We start from the raw sequence: 10846 nt of genomic DNA on the forward strand, positions 1-10846 counted from the left end.
ACTCCATAAGGAGCCTCTTTGATGCCCATCTTCTTCTTAAAGTATATTGGTGCTGCCAGGAGCAGACATGTCTCATTGTCATGAAAAGCCTTAAATTATTAAAACATTTAAAATGGCATATTCTGCAGTCTTTGAAAGATATGAAAAATGCCTATCTGAAATATATCTATGTACATACATCTAGAAAATCTAACTAACATGACTACTAGCTTGACTATTATTAATGATTATCAATTAACAACCTATATACATTACATTTTTAAATGAACTACACAATCACAATACCTTATACAAGAGCAGAAATACATATAACAAAATTGACCTTAAAAATCCATACCAATGCAAATTATTCATACCTATATCATATCCCCCTTTAAATGTAAAAGAACATTTATAAACAATATTTGGGAATATGGGTGCAGTTATTTCTCTCCAAACTGCTTCCTGCTTTATGGGAGCGCTGTTAATCAGATATTTTAGAGTATAACCTGTGTGCTAGGTTCATCTCATTTGTCAATTGAGTGAAATAATTTTTGAGGGTGTTCACAGCAACCTTTCAGGAGGGCATGGTCCATCATACCATATTGGAATAGAAGCAATCCACAGGGTTTCATCCTCTGTGAAACCAAAAGAAAAATCTCTTTTCCAAAGTATCGTATACTTAGATTCAAATTCTGAAGTCAAGGTATTTTCAAAATATCTATCTTGAATTAGTTCAGCAGCATTTATAAACAAATATCTTTTAGCAGCTGTTGCTCCTTCCTCAGCATTCAAACAATTCAAAGAGAGCATAATAGCATACAGTATCAAAATTCTCTGTTTATTTTCCATCTTTGTACAGCTTTATTTTAATGCTTTTTCGTTTATTTTTACTTTTTGAGACAGGTTTTCTGTATATCTTTGTCCTGAAATAACTCTGTGGACCAGGCTGTCCTTGAACTCTCAGAGATCCACCTGACTCTGCCTCCCAGGCATTGGGATTAACACACCTTTAGGTCACAGAGGTCAATCTCCCTCTGCCTCCCAACTATTCTCTTTATTCCTTTTTTTTTCTGATTTTTACTTTAAGAACTTTAACTCTTAGCCTGCATATTTTTTTAACACACTGTAAATCATTTAAAGGTTTTTTTTTTGTTTTGTTTTTGAATCTCTCTTTACTGCATCTCTCTCTCTCTCTCTTTCTCTCTCTCTTTCTCTCTCTCTTTCTCTCTCTCTCTTTCTCTCTCATTCTCTCTCTTTTTTTCTGACCACATGAGCCTTTTAATTACTGAGCAATATGGGTAGGATTAAAGCCGTGGCTTTGGTAGCTAGATTCAGCCCATTCCTTAGCTTTCCAGCCTCATGGCGGAGATACAGGTTGTAGCCATGTTTACCGCCACAACTCTATGGCGTTTTAAGGTCCCTGCCAGCAAGCAAACTGCAGCATTCTGCTCACAGACCACATTCAGTCAGACTACCTGCTTGAGTCTGAGTCAGAGTTTGCCCTGGCAGGACAGCCCAGAAAACTGGCATTTTAAAACAGCACAACTTTTTTCCTGCTACAGCTGAAAACAGACAAACATTCAGTTGGTAAATACTTAAAAATTGGTTTAGATTATTTTGGCGTTGGTGGCACACACCTTTAATCCAGCACTCAGGATGCAGAAGCTAGCAGATTTCTTTGAGTTTGAGGCCAGACTGGACTGCAAACCAGTTCCAGGACAGGCTTCAAAGCTGCTCAGAGAGACCCTGTCCTGAAAAACCATATAGATAAAAATAAATAAATAATTGATTAAATGATAATCTTGGTAAAATATCATTGAAGATGAAGAAATCCATATGCATAGTAAGAGAGAGAGAATGCATTAGTGGTTTGTGCTTATTATCCAATACTTAAATAAAGAAAGCATATTCAGCCAAGAATTTTAGTTATAAGAAGCAGGGACACTGGAAAATGAAACACAGATTTTTGCCTGTAAGGACCTAACCTCTAGCCAACTTGCTTCTAAATGGCTAAATATGGATAAAGGGATTATTATAAGAAGACATGTCCTCATTTGGAATCATGCCTGAGTGACCAAAGCTGACACCACCTAATAACTTTCCATATATAATATACATATAGAATATTTGATACCCATGATCAGAATGGTGTGTGCCTTCTGACATCTTCCAAATTCACAAATAATACAGAACGGTTATTTATTTTTTTCCCTTTGAACTACTGATAGATAGCATATACTTACTGATGATTCACCAGAGTTGAATGTCATAGGTAGGATCTTGGGTTGTAGTTGAAGCAGAGTAAGCTGAAAGAGGCTATGACATGAAAAGACTCACAGCCACTTCTGTAACCTGGCATCCCAAGGTAAGTGAGACTCAAGAAAAAACTACTTTGTTCAGAATAAATGATTCCCTAGAAAATGTAAAATAAATGTCATGAGGATAGTTTGACTAAATAACTGAAAATAAAAAAGAAAATATTTAACATAAGACTTCAAAATTCTAAGAGTCTCAGGTCTGGAAACAGAGTTCTATGCCTCAGCAATTATGGAATTACAATGCCCAGTTGTTCAAAGGTATGGTTGCTCTATGACAGCAGGAGAATCTTACATTTTTATAAGCAAATTAGTCCCCTGTGTTGAAGCTGTGCTCTGCTATTCCAACAGCACAACTGTGTTAATGAGTGTGACATCAGAATCAGGCATCCATATGACACTTCTATCCCCATGACCATGAGTTCCTCACACCTTCCTTATGTAAGCATCAGTTCTCCATCAATCCTCAAAGTAGGATATATAATGGCACACTGATTCACTTGGATTTAAAATAACAATGATAGTGGGCTATGCTTAAGAACTAATATTTTTTATCAGTCATGCTTGAAATACTAAATTGCATCTCCTAATACCAAAATCATTTTTGTCATCTCTTTAGAAATGGAAATATATGTGTTTGATATTTCTGACACTAAGCAAAGGAAAATAAAGTTGCGGATAGAATTGTGGATAACTTAGAACAAGAATTCTAAAGGAAATAGATGAATTAGTTTCTGTGTGTTGTAAAGGATGATTTGTTGTGGAGATACCTTGTGTGTTCCTGGCTGCCCAGACTCACAAAATAATTGCTCAGAAACTATATTATTTAAATCACTGCTTGGCCAATCACTTAAGTGTTTTGCTAGCTAGTTCTGTTACCTAATATTAACCCATTTGCATTATTTTATATTTTAGTACGAGGCTTGTGGTCTACTGGCAAGGTTCTGGCTGGTGGCTCATATCTGTCTCCTCTGGCAGCTCTAAGACTTCTCCTGACTCTGCCTTCTTTCTCCCAGCATTCAATTTTCATCTCTGCGCCTACATACTTTCTACCCTGCACAGGCCTAAGACAGTTTTTTTTTTTAAACCAATGGTATTCATAGCATACAGAGGGGAATCCCATATCAATGATTAAATATAAAAAATAATATAAAAAGATATAATATACACCTACAAAATGGGGTAGTTCAAATTTAATTTAATGGGGTAGTTCAAAATTAATTTAAAATTATTAAGTATGTTGGACATCAATGTATTTCTTTTACAAAGTATTTTATTGGTTTTGTTCTTTTATGTTTGACAATTTTATTTTGTGTTTTATATAGTTTCATTTTGCCTTAATTCCTCTCCAAGATGAAGTCTATAGTAATAAAGATATTGAAGTTGTACTCTTGTTGCTATACATAAGTATGACCATGAATTCATTGTGAAAAAGTATCTAAATCAAATACCATATCATTATAAAACATGCCTTGACATAAACTCTTCAATGACTAGTAATTAATTTATTAATTAAAGGAAAAATTCTTTCATTAAGTGGAATGTTTACTTATTATTTGAAATTTGTAAATATTAAAATAAAATATACTGCATTCCAATGTTCACTGTGCTTAGCTTTCGTTTCACTGTTTCATTCACTCTGTTCAATAGAAAAGCTGCTGACCCTTCATTTGCCTCAAAGCCAGAGACTTTAAAGGAATTGAGTCAGATTTTATATTCCAAGTCAGTGGCCTTGAAACTGTGCTTATTGCCTGATACATCCATCAGTACTACATATGATTGATTGTACTGTTCCCAGGCTTAGGAACTGATCACCAGAATGAAGAATTTTTCTGTCTGCATAAATGCACAAAGTCATTTTAAAGACTAATTTCAGGAAGGTGAGCAATAACTGTCATCAGCAACTAAAATTTCACACTCACTTCTAAAATGGCACAGAAGACTAATATATGGCGGGGGGGGAAGCTCCTTCAGAGTCTACCTGACACCATTTGTGATGCACTTATTAAATTGTCTTAAATCCAATGTTTTGTGACAAGGATGGTGTCTCTTTTACTTGGCCTGATATTATTTTTCCCATGGAAGTCTTACATATTTCTTTGCTTTTTGAAAACCTTGATTTTAACATGTTCAACATCTTAGCCATCAGAAAAATGTAAATCAAAACAAGTCTGAGATTCCATCTTACATCTGTTTGAATGGTCAAGATCAAAAACTGATGAAAGCTTAAGCTAGGGAAGATGTGGCATGAAGGAAACACTCTTGTATAGCTGGTAGGACTGCAAGCTTGTACAACCCCATTGGATTTCAGTATGGTGATTTCTCAGAAAGTTAGGAAACAACCTTACTCAAGACCCAGCAATACCACTTTTGGGTATATATTCAAAGGATGATCAATTGTACCACAAGGACATGTGTGGGAGCTTACATGTGACTAAGTTTCCATCTGGAGTCACTTCTGACTTAAAGAAGTCATTTGAGGTCAATCTTGCCAGCTCTACTTTTTCTTCTAACCTTGAGGGCTATGAGAGATTTCTTATTTAGCCCATGAGAAAAGAACACTCTAATTAGTAGACAGTAAACTGCTGACGACAAACCTCAGAAACATCAAGATAGAAATTAAGGCTGCTTACAGGCAGCAAGCACATATTGGAAAGGAGGCTCCTTATTCAAGGACAGGAATGATTTTGTGTTAGTTACTGACTGACTATTTTGCTGTGCTTTGTTCTGTTTTTGTATATAAGCAAGCTCAGAAATAAACTCTGGGCTGTTTGGCTGCTTTGGCATGAACAGATAGACCTCCTGATTCTATCCTGTCTTCTGTTTCTTCTGACTTTTCTTTGGCCTAGAGAATCCACTATCCAGGAACCAGAGATGCCCTTGTAGGAGTCGGCTCCTACAAGTGGTGCCCAACTGTGAGGCCTTCTGGGGAGGGGTGTCTACATATGGATACTGCAGATTCTAAGGGTACTCAGAGGGCAGTGAGTATATTCTGGGAGAATTAGCAGTTGTGCGGTGTAAATATAAAAAAGAAATTAGCTGCACAATGTGAAAAAGAAGTAAGAAGTAACGAGTATAATTGTAAAATAAGTAATTGTAAAATAAGAAGTAAATTAAGAAGTAACTTGTACATAAGTGTAAAAAAGTAAATATGGGGCAAGACAACAGAAAACAGCTCTTTGTACATTTACTTATATATATTTTAAGGCTGGGGTACTAAGGAAGGACAACATCAATTGCTTCAGTTTTTGAAATGTATAAAGGATGCATGACCCTGGTTCCCTGCAGAAGGGAATATGAATCTAGAGATTTAAAAGTGTGTGTGTGAATGAATGAGTGTGCTTTGTCTTGGTCCCTATTTTGACTGTTATTATGTTTCTGTTTTATGTGATCATATCTTTAAAAAGTTTAAATGGTACTGGTACCTGTTTGTGTGTCATTACTGCTCGTTTTTGTCTATTGATCTGCTTTGTTATCCTGGAAGAGATGAGGCAGGCAACCTCTGCCTCTAGTCTCATCTGCATTTTTATTCGATCAGTTCCAGGACTTTGGGTCCCGAAAGCAAAAATTCTCTAAGGAGAGGCATGGCAAGGGCCACTTCCCTTTGTTGTTTTCTGTCCCATAGCCAGCCAGCAGCTCTTGCAGAGGAAAAGGAGTTCATATGCATTCTCAGGCAGGCAGAGATACTACAAGGAAACATGTGCTCGTGTATGGGGCAGCAGAGAATTGACTGCTGGCAGTTGAAAAACTGCATGGACATGTAACAGAGAGTCTTTTGGTGTTGCAGGAGAAGTTAACAAGATTTTATTTTCAGGAATACCAGTAGTCAAAAGACACCCTGTGACCACCAGCACTTCTCTCCATATTTCTTTACTATGTCAAGTTCTTCTTCACTGTGATAACACTCAAATTCTCCTCTGCTGGCAACCAGTTTCTCATCTTAATTGATACTGCTTGAAAAAATGTGGCGTCATACCAACCTCTGTACTTTGGAAAGCATTGACTTTAAAGTTAAAGTTAAAAATTCGTTATGTTTGGGGAAAACTATGCTTTTGATTTCATAGAAAAATAAAAATATATAGGTTTTAATCATTTAGATCCAATGGGTTACAAATACTTATCATCCTTAAAGGAAATAGGTTAAAAATTATTATTGATTAAGATGAAGAAAACTGCTTCTAATTTCAAAAGTTTCACATTAGTAAAGGTTTTTATATGTTAATGCAAAATTAAATTATTCTTATTGTGTTACATACATATTATATATTTTGGCTCCTGTTTAAAATGTATCTATGCAATGTTCTGGATTGCTGGAAGAACTCATGAGAGGAGACATTGAAGGAGATTTGCATTTTGTCTGAAGGACAAGGGGCTAAACAAAAGACTGAAATGACAAATAAAAGAATTCATCTATGTACAATGCTGAATTTATTGAAAAACTATAAAAATGTTGAACTGTGCTATGCTAATTATGATTAATTTTTCTATGAATAAGGCTGGTGATTCTTCACTGAAGAATAGTCATGTTAATTATGTGATCATGTTCTTTAAAGGTGAAAAGAAGACTGAGGTCCTACATACAAGTTAATAATTAATCATCACAGTGCAACCCTCTCAGATATAAAGTTCTATATAATTGGCCTCCTATAAAATAACAAGGCTAAAACTCTAAGCTATTCTGACTTCCATAGAGAAGTCCAAACATGTTCTTAAAAACTTCAACATCACACCTAGGTAGGTAAATGAAAACTTCTGTCTAACTGCTCCTATAATATTTAGTCATAGGACAAAATGTTTAAATTATGAGTCTATAGTAATTCTGAGGGACAAAAATGAAGAACTGAGAACATCAATACAGGTTGTAAGGATTTGAAGGCATAAAAGCTTGGAGATTATGTCAATCTGAGAAGATATTCTAAAAATATAGATACAATTTATGAGAAATAATGGCTTAAGATGTATATAGAAATTTATAAGATTTCTTTCCCCTTTCATAATATTATTATACTAGAATTGCAAAAGTTCAGAGTTTAACATTTATTAATAGAGTTTTGCCAAGCAAATAGAGCAATCATTGATTACTATTTGAATCACAATCTCAAGATTTTAAATTGTTTTGGTTGTCATATGAATATAGGCTTATAATGCTGTTTAATCCAAATTAGTTTTTGTTAGGACTCAAGGAAATGATTCTACTACTGTTGTTTTACATATACCTGTTACCTCCTTTTTCTACAATATGGATTTCAGTACTGACTAATAATAATATATTTGAAACTTTTATGTCCTTTATAAAATGGAGATTCCTAAAAACTTTGGAAAATTTAGAAAATTATATAGCCTGAATCCACTTCTCACAAGTCAAAATGATTATGGTATTTTTTCTTTCTCCTGATCTTAGGACTCTTCCCCTTCCTTAATTACTGAGAATATGAGTATAAAACATTTGAATGAGTCAATAAATTTAACTTATGTTCCCAGTTTGCATGTTTTAACAGGTTTCCACTTGACTGACAAACACATCCAAGTACCAATTGTTATAACAACCTGCTTCAAATAACTATGAGTCATTGCTAAAACCTGATGTGGAACAATCCAGCCGATGTGATTGCTCTCTTTTCAGCATGTCAGTGAACCAGATCTTTCTAAGTTTCCGTATTGATTTTGACTAACATTCTAGCCCTCCAGGACCCTGAGAAAAATGTCCTAAGGCTTGCAGAAAAAATCACAGAAATGAATATATCATTTCTTTTCCACTCGGGAATGTTAGATAAAAAGGAAATTTCTCTGTCAGTCATCACAGGGATTTTGGTCCTTAATGCCTTCAATAAATAATTCCTATCTGGGTGCCATTAAAGTAATGATATTAAAATCTCAGTATCAGTCTCTGGAAAAACTCATCTCAAGGATTTGTAGATGATATACTATGCAGGAGCAAGAAATTTTGAAAGCACACATGGGAGTCTTAATTGAAAATATAACAAAAATGGGGGAATTAGGGTTATACCAACAGTCACCATATATGTATTTTATTTTAAAAATTTTAAATTTTAAAGTTGGATGTCTGTGAACAATCTGCCATGGATATATTTTGGCATGAAAGCACCACCATAATGAATGCACCACCACATAATTTGCTCAAGTTTAATGGAAAGATCTATCTACTTGTTTATGAAAGGGTCTTGACAATGTTTTGGTTTGGGAGAGGGCATGTTTGTGTTTTGCACAGGATGAAATTGAAGTTCATTTGGTACAGTGTGTGGAACAGAAAGATGCTGATTCTGATGTTTCTGATGAAATTCCAGAAAAGCCAGAGTGAGACCAATTAGGCCTATGTTCCTAATACACCTATGTTTCATCCTGCTGTTTGGGAAGGAAAGGAGAGTGTAGTCACAGTCAATGACATACATCTTTTAGATCAGCCTGTCATACGAGAGTTCCTGATTAGTTGAAAAATTTCTCAGGTTGGGTATGGTAAAGCATAACCCCATCGAAGATCTGTGAAGGGAAATAATGTTACCTGGGTAATTAGGAAGTTCAGTAAAACAACTTCCAAAACGACAGCAGCAGAAAGACATTGGATAATGGAAAAGTCTGCTGAACTAAATCAACTGATGTATTTCAAAGATGTGCTGACCTCTCAGTGGAAGCCAGGTTTTGCTCTTGTTTCCACAGGAGAAGAAAAATTGTGGATACCCTCAAAATTAATAAAGTTTTGATTTGAAGAGGAGAAACCTCTTGAAAGGAGAAATGACAACTCATCCACAATGATGATATTCATACAGGTGGTAAGAAAAACACATAAAATGGGGCAGGGTTCTGTTCTTATCTCCACAGGAAAACACTCATCTTGACAGATGGAAAAATACCTGCCCAATAGGCATTATCAAGAAAACTGAATGAATTGTGTAAGTAAAATATATTAAACCATATTTCTAAATTTATAAAGCTGGTTTTGAAGTTGGACTCTGGCTCAGTGCCTCTCCAATTCCAAGCCTGTTAGTAAGAGAAAAACCCAGAGTTTCTGGAGTTTCTGTCTCATATCAAGAGTCATGATATGGGACAGAAAGAAATATGAGTTTAGAAAACATCTTTGCCTTTCTTCATATCTATCATACTTTTCATTGAATATATCTATCATGCCTTTCAATGAATGTATATATATATATATATATATATATATATATATATATATATATATGATTAATGTTTAAGTTTTTCACAATGAACAATGAGTTTTTCCTGAAGTGACATTTGAAGTTTCCAGGAAGAAGATGGGGCTCCATAACAACAACTCCACCTGGTTGATATGACATCATTGAAAGACCCCAGCTTAGCTGCTGTAATGCCATTTTGCAAAGCCCTTCACACAAACAAATGTAAGTTCAAGGTAAAGTCAGTACTCCTAGGTGGTCAAACAGGATATCTGTGGTCAGACACCAGGCCTAGGAGGGGAACAAACAGTTCTGGGAAAAACTACATGTACCCTAGATAGGGCCGAGTCTGCTATTATTATCAGACCTTCATGTCTCCGGGGAACTTGTCCCCTAAATGAACCCATCGCCTCATTTGAACTGACCAATGAGATCCCTGTAACCATGCATTGCTTGTGTATGCCTGCTTTTGCCACCCGTTTCCTATAAAAAGACCTTCTCCTAGCCTGCAGGAGCGCAAGTCCTCTGAAAGGACTTTGCTGCCCACAGGTACCTGTGCCCACCCAATAAACCTCTTGCTAATTACAGCCTGTGGTCTCGACTGTTCCTTGGGTTTGGGGTCTCTTCCTGAGGGAAGGACCACTCTGGGGGTCTTCCAGTCATGATACTGATTGCGCTACTACAAGACCTGCTTTGGATACCAGCTGCACAAGACAGTTCCAACTTGGTTAGCTGAAATGGTGCACATCTTATACAACATTTTGGTCAGACCTGCACAAAATACTCAGAGACTATTGGCAATTTTAAAAGATATTGATCTTGAAATTTAACCATCATTTTACTTTCACAGGATCCCCCAGAAAGAACGTTGCTCCCTTGACAGCTGGAAGTAATTCTAGAGGACTAAGTCCCCTCTCCCAGTAAAGTTTGCCCTTGGGTTTAGGGACATCATTTAGGGGTTGATTATAATTAGTATACGATTGAGGGTTGGGGGAGGAATTTTATAAGCTCAGGGATCATTTTGAAAAAAAAAGAGGGATGATGGGATAATAGATTTGTATTTAAATGATGGATTTCATCGATAGATTTTCATATGTTGAACCAGCCTGCATCTCTGGGGTGAAGCCTACTCGATCATAATGGATTGTTTTTTGTTGTGCTCTTGGATTTGATTTGCCAGTATTTTATTGAGAATTTTTGCATCAATGTTCATGATTGAGATTGGTTTGTAATTCTCTATCTTTGTTGAGTCTTTGTGTGATTTTGGTATCAGGGTAACTGTAGCTTCATAAAAAAAAGTGTTTGGTAATGACTCTTCTGTTTCTATTATGTGAAACACTTTAAGGAGTATAGGTATCAGTTCTTTGTGGAATTTCTGGTAAAATTCTGCTTAAA

This window comes from Microtus oregoni, unplaced genomic scaffold, assembly GCF_018167655.1.
Source record: "Microtus oregoni isolate MIOR12 unplaced genomic scaffold, Mior012 000003F_ref0000135, whole genome shotgun sequence".
NCBI lineage: Eukaryota > Metazoa > Chordata > Mammalia > Rodentia > Cricetidae > Microtus > Microtus oregoni.